The sequence below is a fragment of the Rhinatrema bivittatum genome, chromosome 1 (assembly GCF_901001135.1).
Source record: "Rhinatrema bivittatum chromosome 1, aRhiBiv1.1, whole genome shotgun sequence".
Lineage (NCBI taxonomy): Eukaryota > Metazoa > Chordata > Amphibia > Gymnophiona > Rhinatrematidae > Rhinatrema > Rhinatrema bivittatum.
In genome coordinates, this window is record NC_042615.1 from 654,213,751 (window position 1) to 654,228,623 (window position 14,873).

Sequence of the window (14,873 nt, forward strand, 5' to 3'; positions counted from 1 at the left end):
GTTTCAGGGTCTACCTCTGATGCTGCTTTGACATCTAGCAGTAAAGAAGTTGTGTTGCCTAAACGTCCTGAACTGATAACTTTGGACACTATATGGGAAATGGTTGCAGCAATGTCCCTTAATATTAAAGTTTTAGAAGGGAAAATGGACATGTATAATTCTAGATATACCCAGGATTTGGTTCAAACTCAAGAATATCAAAGAAGATCTGATGAAAGAATTGCTCAATTGGAAAATAACGCTGTGAAAAATCAGGAGTTTAATATTGCCGTGGCAAAGGACAGAGAACAAATTGCAGTTAGACTGGAGACCCTAGAGAACACTACCAAACGTTTTAATTTGCGTATTATAAATTTTCCCAGAGTGACAGGAGAATCTTCCCTAATCACTCTGACTAATTTTTTCCAAGAAGCGCTTGGTATTGCTCCTGGGGAAGTACCAGTTGTGAATAATTGTTATTTCCTTCCAAAGTCCACTAGGAATAGGAATATTTCCCAAGAGATGTTTCAGGGAGATCTTACGAGATTTCTTGAAGACTCTAGTGTAAAAGTGATTGACTGGGGTACTCTTCTGGTCACTTTTTTCACTATAAATGATCTGAATAAGACCATGAAAAAGTACTTTAATAAATTTTTACCGAAGGTAGTGTCGGAATTTCATATTAACCAATCTATTATCCTACCTACCTTTTTTCCCAGGCCCCATACAAACCCAGGAGAACAGGCTTTGCATTCTTTGGATTGTAAGCATGCCCTAGCTTTCTATCTAGAGCGCACGTCAGCCCACAGGAAGTCCACTCAATTGTTTGTTTCTTTTGATGCCATCAAACTTGGAAATCCTGTGGGAAAGCAAACCCTTTCTTCCTGGTTGGCGGATTGCATTTCTTTTTGCTACGAGCAAGCAGGCATTCCGTTACAAGACCGTGTGAAAGCACACTCTTATCAGGGCCATGGCGACGTCAGTAGCACACCTCCATTCGGTGCCACTTGCTGACATTTGTAAGGCTGCGACCTGGAGTTCTCTCCACATATTCGCAGCCCATTATTGCTTAGATAAGGCTGGAAGGCAGGATTCCATCTTTGGCCGGTCTGTTCTACGCAACTTGTTTTCAGTTTAATTACCCAACAGCTTTTCACCGACCCATTCAGGGTTCACGATGCCCTCCTAACCAGAATGCCACCCCTATTGATGTGCCTATTGCACGTCTTTGGGTGCATTACTCGGGCATCCTCAGCTCGGTACTCACCCATATGTGAGGACTACCATCCTGCTTGTTCTGTGAGAAAGCAGAGTTGCTTACCTGTAACAGGTGTTCTCACCGGACAGCAGGATGTTAGTCCTCACGAAACCTACTTGCCACCCCGCGGTGTTGGGTTTGTTTACGTTTTCTTATTTTATTTTTCGCACGTACTATTTGCTATAATACGAGACTGAAGGGGGACTCCTGCTGGTTACAGGGTTGGTGCTATGCTGGGCATGCCCAGTAGGTGCCAATCAAAGTTCTAGAAACTTTGACAAAAGTGTTCCGTGATTGGGCTCCTTCTTGAAGGCCTACCTAAAAATTTCATGTCCTCTTCTCCTCCCTTTCATCACTTCTGTATTCTTTACACCCTCTTATCCTAGCCATTGTAGGAGCAATCTTCTGACTAAAATATGAAGGGCATTTTCTTCTGGAACATAGCATAAATGTGTCCAGCAGTCAGTAGTTGCCAATCTTGAGTGACGACTAGGAAAACCTAAGCACTGTGAATGCTGCCGCCTCAGCATCTCCAGGCCTTGTTAACCTAAACAGTAGAAAACAAGTTTAGGAATTAAAGCCACGTCTCTCACATGGGTGGTGCAATCCCAAATAATTAAAATATACTATGAGAAAAACACATATGACAGCTAAATTTATAGGGATATATTTCCTGAACATGGGAGAAAAAGACTGGGTTGCCTTTTGTTTTCCAAAGGCTTATCTATTAATAATTTTTCCATGTTTCAGTGTTATAATCTTATTTACAAACAGTGCATGAATGAAGGTTACTGTATGTGAAACAGAGCTGTGCAAGAAATTACACATAAAACTAAATCTCTGTAGTACATAGTTGAATATCCCTTGAGCTGGCTCAGAGATTTCACAGAATGTATGCCCTCCTGATTAGGAATCTGTTTTGTGGAGAAGTGTCATCTTGTAATGCACTTCAGTTTATATTGTTGTTTTATATTGAAGATTTCTGTGTACTAATGCTTTTTTTTTGCAGGTGAGTCAATAATACTATAAAGCCAGCATTTCATGAGTAACATAATAACATACCAAAACTAAAGGGAAGCCATGTTATTGAGGAGGTATACATATTTTCAAGAGCATCAGGAAATTACCGCATGTCCTGATATGCCTGCAGCAAAATTTAAAGGGCCACGCAGCCCAAAAAATAACCCTCCCCCCTCAAGTTGAAAAAAACCCCTTAGGGGCATGTTGGGAAGACCTCTGCTGCCTATAGAGGTACCTAGCAGGCTGAAAAGTTTTAAAAAATCTAAAAAATATAAAATCTTGTGATGCCCTGCCCCTTTCCTAAACCCCTCCCCTCTCCAAAATTATCAATTCCCCAGTTCTAACCCCTCCCTCCTGGTTACTCCCCTTCCCCTCAAGGCTTCCAATGTCTTCTCCCTAGCCATCCCTCTTCCATAGCTCAAGTCCCTGGTACCTACTTGCCCACCCCTAGATCCCTCTTTAGCTAAAAGTAAGCTCCTGGTTGTCTAGAAATAGGGGCAAAGGCTGGTTGGTGCCATTTTGGACAATGGCATTCACGGGCCTAGGGATTGCTCTGGGCTGCCTCTAGACACCATGGATGTTTCTAGATGTATGAGAGGGTCTGGGAGGTACAGGGTGGGAGACAAACCTATCACAGATTTATTTTTTCCTAAGCATGGGGTGGGGGGGCCACTCAGCATCAAGGTCTTAAGCTATAGAAGGGAGAGGCAGGGGGGTGACTGGTAGTCTTCCAAGAGCCCAGGAGAGATTTTTTCACTTTCAGAGGGGGATTATTTTTCATGCTGCATGGCCCTGTATCATACTGGTGGCCTCGGGCGAAGTGGGTCACTATGGCCGTTTTTTCCATGTTATGTGGTGATATTTTTGATCACGAGTTTTTCCGTGAATAATATTGCTGTGAAACCACCACAATATTTTCCCGGTTAGAGAATGCCCCCTGCAATATTTTGCCCCTCCCATGGTAAGATAGTGCTGCTTGATAAATGCCCTCCTTAGTTATAGGTACACACAAAATTTCTTATGTGATCCTGAGCACAAGTTGGAGGGTTTTTCTCCTGGTGGACGTGTATATTACATTGTGAACTCTGCATTGTGGCTAAGTATATTTTTGATTATTGCAAGGTTTTTGATTATTGCAAGGTTCTGTGATTATTCCTGTGGGTTTTAGTTTTCTTAGTCTGTTTCATTTCTTTATAGTTATTACTATTACTGTAGAAAGTAATTACTATTACTGTAGAAAGGTTCTGTGATTATTCCTGTCTGTTTTTAATTTTCTTTATAGTCTGTGTTTCATTTCTTTATAGTAAGTTGATTTGCTGTTTGAATAAAGCTAGAAGGAAAAAAAAAAAAAAAAAACCAAAAAAAGAAACCTCCAAGTAGACAGCTCTCCAGCTTTTAAAACACCTTTTAAACTCTCCCTTGGAGTTAGTTGGCACAAAAAATCGGTTCAAACTATAAATTGGGGCATAAAGACTGTTTTTTAAAACAATTGACCAAAAGCAAAGGCAACAGTCCAGAAGTGACGTAATCTAACTGAATTGGGTGTGTCCCAGACCTTGAGCAAGGTATTCGTAGAGGAGGGGAGCCATTGTGTTCCTGAGCACAAGTTGGAGGGTTTTTCTCCTGGTGGACGTGTATATTACATTGTGAACTCTGCATTGTGGCTAAGTATATTTTTGATTATTGCAAGGTTTTTGATTATTGCAAGGTTCTGTGATTATTCCTGTGGGTTTTAGTTTTCTTAGTCTGTTTCATTTCTTTATAGTTATTACTATTACTGTAGAAAGTAATTACTATTACTGTAGAAAGGTTCTGTGATTATTCCTGTCTGTTTTTAATTTTCTTTATAGTCTGTGTTTCATTTCTTTATAGTAAGTTGATTTGCTGTTTGAATAAAGCTAGAAGGAAAAAAAAAAAAAAAAAACCAAAAAAAGAAACCTCCAAGTAGACAGCTCTCCAGCTTTTAAAAACACCTTTTAAACTCTCCCTTGGAGTTAGTTGGCACAAAAAATCGGTTCAAACTATAAATTGGGGCATAAAGACTGTTTTTTAAAACAATTGACCAAAAGCAAAGGCAACAGTCCAGAAGTGACGTAATCTAACTGAATTGGGTGTGTCCCAGACCTTGAGCAAGGTATTCGTAGAGGAGGGGAGCCATTGTGTTCCTGAGCACAAGTTGGAGGGTTTTTCTCCTGGTGGACGTGTATATTACATTGTGAACTCTGCATTGTGGCTAAGTATATTTTTGATTATTGCAAGGTTTTTGATTATTGCAAGGTTCTGTGATTATTCCTGTGGGTTTTAGTTTTCTTAGTCTGTTTCATTTCTTTATAGTTATTACTATTACTGTAGAAAGTAATTACTATTACTGTAGAAAGGTTCTGTGATTATTCCTGTCTGTTTTTAATTTTCTTTATAGTCTGTGTTTCATTTCTTTATAGTAAGTTGATTTGCTGTTTGAATAAAGCTAGAAGGAAAAAAAAAAAAAAAAAAACCAAAAAAAGAAACCTCCAAGTAGACAGCTCTCCAGCTTTTAAAACACCTTTTAAACTCTCCCTTGGAGTTAGTTGGCACAAAAAATCGGTTCAAACTATAAATTGGGGCATAAAGACTGTTTTTTAAAACAATTGACCAAAAGCAAAGGCAACAGTCCAGAAGTGACGTAATCTAACTGAATTGGGTGTGTCCCAGACCTTGAGCAAGGTATTCGTAGAGGAGGGGAGCCATTGTGTTCCTGAGCACAAGTTGGAGGGTTTTTCTCCTGGTGGACGTGTATATTACATTGTGAACTCTGCATTGTGGCTAAGTATATTTTTGATTATTGCAAGGTTTTTGATTATTGCAAGGTTCTGTGATTATTCCTGTGGGTTTTAGTTTTCTTAGTCTGTTTCATTTCTTTATAGTTATTACTATTACTGTAGAAAGTAATTACTATTACTGTAGAAAGGTTCTGTGATTATTCCTGTCTGTTTTTAATTTTCTTTATAGTCTGTGTTTCATTTCTTTATAGTAAGTTGATTTGCTGTTTGAATAAAGCTAGAAGGAAAAAAAAAAAAAAAAAAACCAAAAAAAGAAACCTCCAAGTAGACAGCTCTCCAGCTTTTAAAACACCTTTTAAACTCTCCCTTGGAGTTAGTTGGCACAAAAAATCGGTTCAAACTATAAATTGGGGCATAAAGACTGTTTTTTAAAACAATTGACCAAAAGCAAAGGCAACAGTCCAGAAGTGACGTAATCTAACTGAATTGGGTGTGTCCCAGACCTTGAGCAAGGTATTCGTAGAGGAGGGGAGCCATTGTGTTCCTGAGCACAAGTTGGAGGGTTTTTCTCCTGGTGGACGTGTATATTACATTGTGAACTCTGCATTGTGGCTAAGTATATTTTTGATTATTGCAAGGTTTTTGATTATTGCAAGGTTCTGTGATTATTCCTGTGGGTTTTAGTTTTCTTAGTCTGTTTCATTTCTTTATAGTTATTACTATTACTGTAGAAAGTAATTACTATTACTGTAGAAAGGTTCTGTGATTATTCCTGTCTGTTTTTAATTTTCTTTATAGTCTGTGTTTCATTTCTTTATAGTAAGTTGATTTGCTGTTTGAATAAAGCTAGAAGGAAAAAAAAAAAAAAAAAACCAAAAAAAGAAACCTCCAAGTAGACAGCTCTCCAGCTTTTAAAACACCTTTTAAACTCTCCCTTGGAGTTAGTTGGCACAAAAAATCGGTTCAAACTATAAATTGGGGCATAAAGACTGTTTTTTAAAACAATTGACCAAAAGCAAAGGCAACAGTCCAGAAGTGACGTAATCTAACTGAATTGGGTGTGTCCCAGACCTTGAGCAAGGTATTCGTAGAGGAGGGGAGCCATTGTGTTCCTGAGCACAAGTTGGAGGGTTTTTCTCCTGGTGGACGTGTATATTACATTGTGAACTCTGCATTGTGGCTAAGTATATTTTTGATTATTGCAAGGTTTTTGATTATTGCAAGGTTCTGTGATTATTCCTGTGGGTTTTAGTTTTCTTAGTCTGTTTCATTTCTTTATAGTTATTACTATTACTGTAGAAAGTAATTACTATTACTGTAGAAAGGTTCTGTGATTATTCCTGTCTGTTTTTAATTTTCTTTATAGTCTGTGTTTCATTTCTTTATAGTAAGTTGATTTGCTGTTTGAATAAAGCTAGAAGGAAAAAAAAAAAAAAAAAACCAAAAAAAGAAACCTCCAAGTAGACAGCTCTCCAGCTTTTAAAACACCTTTTAAACTCTCCCTTGGAGTTAGTTGGCACAAAAAATCGGTTCAAACTATAAATTGGGGCATAAAGACTGTTTTTTAAAACAATTGACCAAAAGCAAAGGCAACAGTCCAGAAGTGACGTAATCTAACTGAATTGGGTGTGTCCCAGACCTTGAGCAAGGTATTCGTAGAGGAGGGGAGCCATTGTGTTCCTGAGCACAAGTTGGAGGGTTTTTCTCCTGGTGGACGTGTATATTACATTGTGAACTCTGCATTGTGGCTAAGTATATTTTTGATTATTGCAAGGTTTTTGATTATTGCAAGGTTCTGTGATTATTCCTGTGGGTTTTAGTTTTCTTAGTCTGTTTCATTTCTTTATAGTTATTACTATTACTGTAGAAAGTAATTACTATTACTGTAGAAAGGTTCTGTGATTATTCCTGTCTGTTTTTAATTTTCTTTATAGTCTGTGTTTCATTTCTTTATAGTAAGTTGATTTGCTGTTTGAATAAAGCTAGAAGGAAAAAAAAAAAAAAAAAACCAAAAAAAGAAACCTCCAAGTAGACAGCTCTCCAGCTTTTAAAACACCTTTTAAACTCTCCCTTGGAGTTAGTTGGCACAAAAAATCGGTTCAAACTATAAATTGGGGCATAAAGACTGTTTTTTAAAACAATTGACCAAAAGCAAAGGCAACAGTCCAGAAGTGACGTAATCTAACTGAATTGGGTGTGTCCCAGACCTTGAGCAAGGTATTCGTAGAGGAGGGGAGCCATTGTGTTCCTGAGCACAAGTTGGAGGGTTTTTCTCCTGGTGGACGTGTATATTACATTGTGAACTCTGCATTGTGGCTAAGTATATTTTTGATTATTGCAAGGTTTTTGATTATTGCAAGGTTCTGTGATTATTCCTGTGGGTTTTAGTTTTCTTAGTCTGTTTCATTTCTTTATAGTTATTACTATTACTGTAGAAAGTAATTACTATTACTGTAGAAAGGTTCTGTGATTATTCCTGTCTGTTTTTAATTTTCTTTATAGTCTGTGTTTCATTTCTTTATAGTAAGTTGATTTGCTGTTTGAATAAAGCTAGAAGGAAAAAAAAAAAAAAAAAAACCAAAAAAAGAAACCTCCAAGTAGACAGCTCTCCAGCTTTTAAAACACCTTTTAAACTCTCCCTTGGAGTTAGTTGGCACAAAAAATCGGTTCAAACTATAAATTGGGGCATAAAGACTGTTTTTTAAAACAATTGACCAAAAGCAAAGGCAACAGTCCAGAAGTGACGTAATCTAACTGAATTGGGTGTGTCCCAGACCTTGAGCAAGGTATTCGTAGAGGAGGGGAGCCATTGTGTTCCTGAGCACAAGTTGGAGGGTTTTTCTCCTGGTGGACGTGTATATTACATTGTGAACTCTGCATTGTGGCTAAGTATATTTTTGATTATTGCAAGGTTTTTGATTATTGCAAGGTTCTGTGATTATTCCTGTGGGTTTTAGTTTTCTTAGTCTGTTTCATTTCTTTATAGTTATTACTATTACTGTAGAAAGTAATTACTATTACTGTAGAAAGGTTCTGTGATTATTCCTGTCTGTTTTTAATTTTCTTTATAGTCTGTGTTTCATTTCTTTATAGTAAGTTGATTTGCTGTTTGAATAAAGCTAGAAGGAAAAAAAAAAAAAAAAACCAAAAAAAGAAACCTCCAAGTAGACAGCTCTCCAGCTTTTAAAACACCTTTTAAACTCTCCCTTGGAGTTAGTTGGCACAAAAAATCGGTTCAAACTATAAATTGGGGCATAAAGACTGTTTTTTAAAACAATTGACCAAAAGCAAAGGCAACAGTCCAGAAGTGACGTAATCTAACTGAATTGGGTGTGTCCCAGACCTTGAGCAAGGTATTCGTAGAGGAGGGGAGCCATTGTGTTCCTGAGCACAAGTTGGAGGGTTTTTCTCCTGGTGGACGTGTATATTACATTGTGAACTCTGCATTGTGGCTAAGTATATTTTTGATTATTGCAAGGTTTTTGATTATTGCAAGGTTCTGTGATTATTCCTGTGGGTTTTAGTTTTCTTAGTCTGTTTCATTTCTTTATAGTTATTACTATTACTGTAGAAAGTAATTACTATTACTGTAGAAAGGTTCTGTGATTATTCCTGTCTGTTTTTAATTTTCTTTATAGTCTGTGTTTCATTTCTTTATAGTAAGTTGATTTGCTGTTTGAATAAAGCTAGAAGGAAAAAAAAAAAAAAAAAACCAAAAAAAGAAACCTCCAAGTAGACAGCTCTCCAGCTTTTAAAACACCTTTTAAACTCTCCCTTGGAGTTAGTTGGCACAAAAAATCGGTTCAAACTATAAATTGGGGCATAAAGACTGTTTTTTAAAACAATTGACCAAAAGCAAAGGCAACAGTCCAGAAGTGACGTAATCTAACTGAATTGGGTGTGTCCCAGACCTTGAGCAAGGTATTCGTAGAGGAGGGGAGCCATTGTGTTCCTGAGCACAAGTTGGAGGGTTTTTCTCCTGGTGGACGTGTATATTACATTGTGAACTCTGCATTGTGGCTAAGTATATTTTTGATTATTGCAAGGTTTTTGATTATTGCAAGGTTCTGTGATTATTCCTGTGGGTTTTAGTTTTCTTAGTCTGTTTCATTTCTTTATAGTTATTACTATTACTGTAGAAAGTAATTACTATTACTGTAGAAAGGTTCTGTGATTATTCCTGTCTGTTTTTAATTTTCTTTATAGTCTGTGTTTCATTTCTTTATAGTAAGTTGATTTGCTGTTTGAATAAAGCTAGAAGGAAAAAAAAAAAAAAAAACCAAAAAAAGAAACCTCCAAGTAGACAGCTCTCCAGCTTTTAAAACACCTTTTAAACTCTCCCTTGGAGTTAGTTGGCACAAAAAATCGGTTCAAACTATAAATTGGGGCATAAAGACTGTTTTTTAAAACAATTGACCAAAAGCAAAGGCAACAGTCCAGAAGTGACGTAATCTAACTGAATTGGGTGTGTCCCAGACCTTGAGCAAGGTATTCGTAGAGGAGGGGAGCCATTGTGTTCCTGAGCACAAGTTGGAGGGTTTTTCTCCTGGTGGACGTGTATATTACATTGTGAACTCTGCATTGTGGCTAAGTATATTTTTGATTATTGCAAGGTTTTTGATTATTGCAAGGTTCTGTGATTATTCCTGTGGGTTTTAGTTTTCTTAGTCTGTTTCATTTCTTTATAGTTATTACTATTACTGTAGAAAGTAATTACTATTACTGTAGAAAGGTTCTGTGATTATTCCTGTCTGTTTTTAATTTTCTTTATAGTCTGTGTTTCATTTCTTTATAGTAAGTTGATTTGCTGTTTGAATAAAGCTAGAAGGAAAAAAAAAAAAAAAAAACCAAAAAAAGAAACCTCCAAGTAGACAGCTCTCCAGCTTTTAAAACACCTTTTAAACTCTCCCTTGGAGTTAGTTGGCACAAAAAATCGGTTCAAACTATAAATTGGGGCATAAAGACTGTTTTTTAAAACAATTGACCAAAAGCAAAGGCAACAGTCCAGAAGTGCCCTACTTTACCCAGCTTGTCCCAGGCTAAACTGTTTGACTCCCTCCCTCCCTACCCCTCTACCCACCCACCCCTGGGGCTTGTTTTCTAATAAAGACTGCCTAACTTCCCATTGGCAGCAAGATAAATTAGTACATTGGTAACAGTCAAGGAAATACAAATCACAAACTACCAAGATGAGGACTATCCAATGTAACTGCTGTAGAGCCTTTATTCTGAGGGAAAGCATCTGGAAACTTAGAGCTTGCCCAATTTGTGCACAACTCTCTTCCTTGAAAATGGAGCTGACTGAGATAAAAGCTCAATTAGCTTCAATTAAAAGTATTACACCCACATTGCATTACACAGATAATAATTCCCCAATATCACGGAAAAACCAGGAGTCAAGAAAAGGAGATCCATTACGCTCAGGTAGGACCCAAAGTCATCCATTCTTGACAGATGAGCAGCCAACAGGTACACCCTCCCACTCAAACAGGTCATTAAGAAATTCTTTACAATCCAGGATTACAGTGGGCTCTGGTAGAATTAGACCTGTGATAAGGAGACACACAATGTACCAAATGCAAAAAGAACAAGCCCTCTCTATATTAAAAACTGAGGAAGTTCTTGAAAAAAACATTGCAGTATTACCAGAAAAGAGAGAAAAAACACAATGCATGCAGTATTTCAAGATCCATAACCAAAAGAAAAATCTAATTGAGATGGATAACTCTGTCAACAGTGGCACAACTACAAACAGAAAGAGTAAAGTGAATAACAAATCTCAACTAATATCTCATAAGGAGTCCAGGAAAAGCAATAACCTTAAAGAGAGTACCTGGAAGGCTATGACCACAAATGCTCATAGTTTGGGAAATAAAATCCCAGATCTGCAGGCCCTAATGGCTGAGGCAGAATTGGACATTGTTGCTATCACAGAAACATGGTTCACAGAATCTCATGAATGGGATACAACAATACCAGGCTATAACTTGTTAAGGAAGGACAGAGAGGATAGAAAAGGGGGAGGTGTGGCTCTTTATGTCAGAAACAACATCCAAGCATCTGAGCTACAAGGAAGTTGGGGTAAAGAAGAAGCTCTATGGGTCGACCTAAAAAAAGATGACGGAGTGTCCATTTATATTTGAGTGGTTTACAGGCCTCCAAACCAAAAGGAAGAGCTGGACAGAGATCTGATTGAAGACATCCATAAGATAGGTAAGAAGGGAGAAGTGGTGATCGTGGGTGACTTTAATATGCCAGATGTAGACTGGAAAATCCCCTCTGCAGAAACTAAAAATAGTAGAGCAATAATGGATGCCATGCAAGTATCTTTGTTCAAACAAATGGTGTTGGAACCCACGAGAGAAGGTGCTATACTCGACTTATTGCTCAATAATGCAGATAATGTCTCAGATGTCCAGGTGGGCGCCCACCTCAGCAGCAGTGATCATCGAACGGTATGGTTTAATATCACTAATAGAATAGGGAAAAGAACCACAAAGACCCGAGTTTTACAGTTCAAAAACACAGACTTTGAGGAAATGGGAAAGTACCTGGAGGAAGAACTTAAAGGATGGGAGAACGAGAGAGATGTGGATCAGCAGTGGACCAATCTAAAAGGAGCAATCACCAAGGCAACTGCTCTATATGTTAGAAACATAAAGAAAAGCAAAAGAAAATTGAAACCTATCTGGTTCTCAAAGGAGGTGGCTGACAAAATTAAAGCTAAAAGAACAGCATTCAAGAAATATAAAGGATCCCAAAGGGAGGAGCACAAAGAAGAATATTTGTATCAACTGAGGGAGACGAAGAAAACAATCAAGTTGGCAAAAAATCAAGCAGAAGAGAGGATTGCCAAGGAGATAAAAAATGGTGACAAAACATTTTTCAGATACATCAGCGAAAAGAGAAAGGTCCAAAGTGGTATAGTGAAATTGAAAGGTGGTAATGATCAATGTGTGGAGACAGACGAAGAAATGGCAGAAATATTAAACGAATACTTCAGCTCTGTGTTCACTAAAGAAGACCCTGGAGAAGGACCATCTCTACACAACAAGAAACTGGAGGGAAGTGGAATAGATGAAAATCCTTTTACAGTAGAAAATGTGTGGGAAGAGCTAAAGAACCTGAAAGTGGACAAAGCCATGGGGCCTGATGGGATTCATCCAAGGATATTGAGGGAGCTCAGAGATGTTCTGGCGGGTCCGCTGTGTGACCTGTTCAATAGATCCCTAGAAACGGGAGTGGTGCCGAGAGACTGGAGAAGAGCGGTGGTGGTCCCGCTTCACAAGAGTGGGAACAGGGAGGAGGCTGGCAACTACAGGCCGGTTAGCCTCACTTCGGTGGTGGGAAAAGTAATGGAGTCTCTGCTGAAAGAGAGAATAGTGAACTATCTACAGTCCGGAGAATTGATGGACCAGAGGCAACATGGATTCACCAGGGGAAGATCCTGTCAGACAAATCTGATTGACTTTTTTGACTGGGTAACCAAGGAATTGGACCAAGGAAGAGCGCTCGATGTCATATACTTGGATTTCAGCAAAGCTTTTGATACGGTTCCGCACAGGAGACTGGTGAATAAAACGAGAAGCTTGGGAGTGAGTGACAAGGTGGTGACCTGGATTGCAAATTGGTTGACGGACAGAAGACAATGTGTGATGGTAAACGGAACCTTCTCTGAAGAGAGAGCGGTTTTAAGCGGTGTACCGCAAGGATCGGTGTTGGGACCGGTCCTGTTCAATATCTTTGTGAGCGACATTGCGGACGGGATAGAAGGTAAGGTTTGTCTTTTTGCGGATGACACTAAGATCTGCAACAGAGTGGACACGCCGGAAGGAGTGGAGAGAATGAGACGGGATCTAAGGAAACTGGAAGAGTGGTCGAAGATATGGCAGCTGAGATTCAATGCCAAGAAGTGCAAAGTCATGCATATGGGGAGCGGAAATCCGAATGAACTGTATTCGATGGGGGGGGAAAGGCTGACGTGCACGGAGCAGGAGAGGGACCTTGGGGTGATAGTGTCTAATGATATGAAGTCTGCGAAACAATGCGACAAGGCGATAGCAAAAGCCAGAAGAATGCTGGGCTGCATAGAGAGAGGAATATCGAGTAAGAAAGGGAAGTGATTATTCCCTTGTACAGGTCCTTGGTGAGGCCTCACCTGGAGTACTGTGTTCAGTTCTGGAGACCGTATCTACAAAAAGACAAAGACAAGATGGAAGCGGTACAGAGAAGGGCGACCAGGAAGGTGGAGGATCTTCATCGCATGACGTACGAGGAGAGATTGAAGAATCTAAATATGTACACCCTGGAGGAAAGGAGGAGCAGAGGTGATATGATACAGACTTTCAGATACTTGAAAGGTTTTAATGATCCAAAGGCAACGACAAACCTTTACCATAAGAAAAAAATCAGCAGAACCAGGGGTCACGATTTGAAGCTCCAGGGAGGAAGATTCAGAACCAATGTCAGGAAGTATTTCTTCACGGAGAGGGTGGTGGATGCCTGGAATGCCCTTCCGGAGGAAGTGGTGAAGACCAGAACTGTGAAGGACTTCAAAGGGGCGTGGGATAAACACTGTGGATCCATAAAGTCAAGAGGCCGCCAATGAAGAGTGGGTGACTCGCCAGAATGATGGCTACTGCCTGGAGACAATACCCTTAGTCAATAAACATACACATGGTTACTGTGACTCCAACATCACTCTAAGATTCAACAGCATGAGGAAATGTGGAAAAAAGGATTTGCACTCACAATGACGGGAGTAGCTGGCTTGTTACGGCGGTTACTACCCCAAACCAAATATCCAGATTACTACCTCCACCTTCCTCTATTCCTGATGCCTTTCAACTAGCTTGATCACTCCATTCTTATACTTCACTTTCAATGCATATCCAGCATAGTTCTCTGCTTCAACAGCAGGGGAAAAGAAAAACTGTTACTTCACACATCCAGCAGAGCTCTCTGCTTAAACGGCAGGGGAGAAGAAAAAAGGGTTCGCACTCACAAAGCGGGGAGTAGCTGGCTTGTTACGGCGGTTACTACCCCAAACCAAATGTACCTGATACTTCACTCTCGACGCATATCCAGCATGGCTCTCTACTTCAACGGCATCGGAGAAAGACTGATACATCACGAATTTCCAGCATAGCTCTCTGCTTCAACGGCAGGGGAAAAGAAAAACTGATACTTCACGCATATCCAGCATAACTTCAACGGCAGGGGAGAAGAAAAAAGGATTCACACTCACAAAGCGGGGAGTAGCTGGCTTGTCACGGCGGTTACTACCCCAAACCAAATGTGCCTGATACTTCACTTTCGATGCATATCCAGCATAGCTCTCTGCTTCAACAGCAGGGGAGAAGATAAACAACCAATAAGGGCTGTATAACATAATCTGGGTAAAAACAAATAAGCATGGGTGTAGCTTGCTTATTGCGGCGGTTACTACTCCTACTACCTCTAACTAATCAAGCTAGATATTTCACTTGGATGCAGCTCCTCCACCGCTCTCTACATTAATGGCGGGGGTGGAAGGGAATTAGAACCAAGAGCTAAGAGAAACAGATAAGTATGGGAGAAGAAATGAGGGAAGCTTGCTGGGCAGACTGGATGGGCCATTTGGTCTTCTTCTGCCGTCATTTCTATGTTTCTATGTTTCTATGTAACTCTTTTCTTCCCTCAAGAATCTGAACCCTTTTCCTACCAGTAACCTTTGCATACCCAAAATCTGCCAAAATGAGGGCCTCCCTCTCCTCTTCTAGTATGCCATTTCAGGCTCTGCCATTTTTAGCTTTGTTTCTCATAAAACCAATACCCAAGTCAACAGTTTGATGCTATCATACCACTTCTATTTAGTG

The 14,873-nt window shown here is 39.3% G+C and overlaps 1 protein-coding gene across 4 annotated transcripts in view; it reads left to right on the forward strand.

The window, feature by feature from the left end:
• The window catches only part of KIAA0825 (KIAA0825 ortholog), a 1,025,579-nt gene that overhangs the window by 250,812 nt on the left and 759,894 nt on the right, over positions 1 to 14,873 (forward strand). The window lies entirely within an intron of this gene.